The following is a 3581-nucleotide window of genomic DNA, read 5'->3' on the forward strand; positions in this document are numbered from 1 at the left end:
AAAAAAATACTCAGAGACTATTATGAACACTTCCATGCAAATAAGCTAGAAAATATAGAGAAAAATGGATGGATTCCTGGGAACATACAGCCTCTCAGGATTTTATCAGAAAGACACTGAAACCCTGAGCCAATCAATACCAAGTTTTGAAATTGAATCTCTGCTAAAAAAAAAAAACCTACCAACCAAAAAAAAAAAATCCCAGACCAAAAGAATTTGCTGTCAAATTCTATCAGATGTAAAAAGAAGAGCTGGGGCCAATTCTAGTGAAACTATTTGGAAAAATTGAGGAACAGGGACTCTTCTGTAACTCATTCTATGAAACTAGTATCAGCCTGATACAAAAACCTGACAAAGACACAATGAAAAAAGAAAACTGCAAGCCAGTATTCCTGATAAACATAGATGCAAAACCATCAATGAAATACTAGCAAACCAAATTCAACAGCACATCAAAAGTTAATTCACCATGATCAAGTAGGCTTCATTCTTGGATGCAAGATTGGTTGAAAATGTGCAAATCACAAAATGTTATTCACTACCTAAACAGCATTTAAAACAAAAACCATATGATCTCAGTAGATGCAGAAAAAGCCTTCAATAAAATGTTACCTTCTTTTATAATAAAAATTCTCAACAAAATAGGGATCAAAGCAACATACCTCAAAATAAATGCCAGCTATGCCAAATTCACAGCCAACATCATGAATGGGCAAAAACTGAAAGCATTCCCCTTTGAGAACTGGAACAAGACAAGGATGCCCACTCTCACCACTGCTCTTCAAGATAGTTCTAAAAGTCGTAAGCAAACCAACGAGGTAAGAGAAAGAACCAAAAGGCACCCAAATAGGAAAAGAAGAAGTCAAACTATCTCTTTTTGTGGACTATATGATTCTATATCTAGATAACTCTAAAAACTCTGCCAAAAGGCTCCTGGAGCTGATAAATGAATTTACTAAATTTTTAGGTAACAAAATCAAAGTACAAAAGTTAGTAGCACTTCTAAACCCCAATAATATTAAGCTGAGAGCCAAATCACAAATGCAATCCAATTTACAATAGCTACCAAAAATAATAAAAATATTAGGAAAACATCAGACCAATAAAATAAAATATCTCTACAAAGAGAGAATTATAAAATACTGTGCAAAGAAATCAGAGAGGACAAAAATAAATGGGAAAACAGTCCATGCTCATGGATTAGAATAATCGATATCATTAAAATGGCGAAACTGCCCCCAAGCAATCTACAAATTCAATGCTGTTCCTATCAACCATCAATGCCATTTTTCACAGAATTAGAAAAACTATTCTAAAATTCATATGAAACTGGAAAAGAGCCCAAATAGTGAAAGCAATCCTTAGCAAAAGAACAAAGCTGGAGGTATCACATTACCTGCCGTCAAAACATACTGTGGGGCTACAGTGGCAAAAAGAGTCTGGTACTATTACAAAAACGATGACATAGACTAGTGGAACAGAATAGAGAACATAGAAAGAAAGCCACACATACACACACACACACACACACACACACAGAGATATCTGATCTTTAACAAAGTCAACAAAATTAAGCAATGCAGAAAGAACTTCTATTCAATAAATGGTGCTGGGATAATAGGCTACCAATATGCCAAATAAATGAAACTAGACGCCTACATTTTGCTATGCACAAAAACTAACTCAAGACGGATTAAAGATTTAAATGTGAGACCTCAAACTAAAAGAATTCTAGAAGAAAACTTGGGAAACATCATTCTGAACATCAGCCTTGGGAAATAATTTATGACTAAGTCTTCAAAAGCAATTGTGACAAAAACAAAACTTGACAAGTGTAACCTAATTCAATTAAACAGCTTCTGCATAGCAAAAGAAACTATCAAAAGCATGTACGGGAAACCTACAGAATGGGAGAAAATATTCACAAACTGTGTATCCAACAAATCTAATATCCAGAATGTATAAGTATCTTAAACAACTTAACAAGCAAAAACAAATAACCCCATTAAAAAGTGAGCCAAGGATATCAACAATCAACAGACACGTCTCAAAACAAGACATACAAGAAGCCAACAAACATATGAAAATATGCTCAGCACTAATCATCAGAAAAATGCAAATCAAAACCACAATGAGAAAGCCATCTCACACCAGCAAGAATGTCTATTATTAACAAGTCAAAAATTAATAGATGCTGGCCAGGCTGTGGAGAAAAGGGAATGCTTATACACTGTTGGGGATGTAAACTCATTCAGCCACTGTGGAAGGCAATCTGGGGATTTCTGAAAGAACTTAAAACAGAATTATCATTTGACCTAGTAATCCCATAACTGGATAATATTTAAAAGAAAATAAAGTTTTCTACCAAAAAGACATAAGTGCTCATATGTTCACTACATCATCATTCATAACAACAACAACATAGAATCAACCTAAGTGCACATCAATGGTGGATTGGATAAAGAAAACATGGTATGTATACACCATGGAATACCACACAGTCATAAAAATGAACAAATTCAAGTCTTTTGTAGCTACATGGATACAGCTAGATGCCATTATCCTAAGTGAATTAACGTGGAAACAGAAAAGCAAATACCACATGTTATCATGTATAAGTAGGAGCTAAACACTAAATACACAGAGACACAAAGACAAGAACAATAGACACTGGGGACTACTAGGGGGAAGGAGCAATTGGGGTAAGGGTTAGAAACACTAACTGTTGGGTACTATTGTGTATTAGTACATTTTCATGCTGCTGATAAAGGGATACCCAAGACTGGGCAATTTACAAAAGAAAGAGGTTTACTGGACTTACAGTTTCACATGGCTGGGGAAGCCTCACAATTATGGCAGAAGGTTAAAGGTGCATATCACATGGTGGTAGACAATGGAAGAGAGCTTGTGCAGGGAGACCTCCATTTTTAAAAACATGAGGTCTCATGAGACTCATTCACTATCACAAGAACTGCATAGGAAAGACTTGCCCCTGTAATTCAACCACCTCCTACCGGGTTTCATACATGATACATGGGAATAGTGGGAGTTACAATTCAAAATGAGATGTGGGTGAGGACACAGCCAAATCATATCATTCCAACCCTGTCCCCTCCCAAACTTTATTTCCTCACACTTCAAAACCAATTATGCCTTCCCAACAGTTCTCCAAAGTCTTAACTCATTTCAGCATTAACTCAAAAAGTCCACAGTCCAACATCTCATCTGAAACAAGGCAAGTCCCTTCTGACTATGAGCCTGTAAAATCAAAAGCAAATTAGCTACTTCCTAGATAAAATGGGGATACAGGTGTTGGGTAAATTTACAGCCATTCCAAGTGGGAAAAAATGGCCAAAATAAAGGGGTTACAGGCCCCAAGCAAGTCTGAAATCCCACAGGGCAGTCAAATCTTTTTTTTTTTTTTTTTTTTTGAGACGGAGTCTCGCTCTGTCACCCAGGCTGGAGTGCAGTGGCGCGATCTCGGCTCACTGCAAGCTCCGCCTCCCGGGTTCACGCCATTCTCCTGCCTCAGCCTCCCGAGTAGCTGGGACTACAGGTGCCCGCTACCACGCCCGGCTAAT

This window comes from Pan troglodytes, chromosome 9 (genome assembly GCF_028858775.2).
Source record: "Pan troglodytes isolate AG18354 chromosome 9, NHGRI_mPanTro3-v2.0_pri, whole genome shotgun sequence".
Taxonomy (NCBI): Eukaryota; Metazoa; Chordata; class Mammalia; order Primates; family Hominidae; genus Pan; species Pan troglodytes.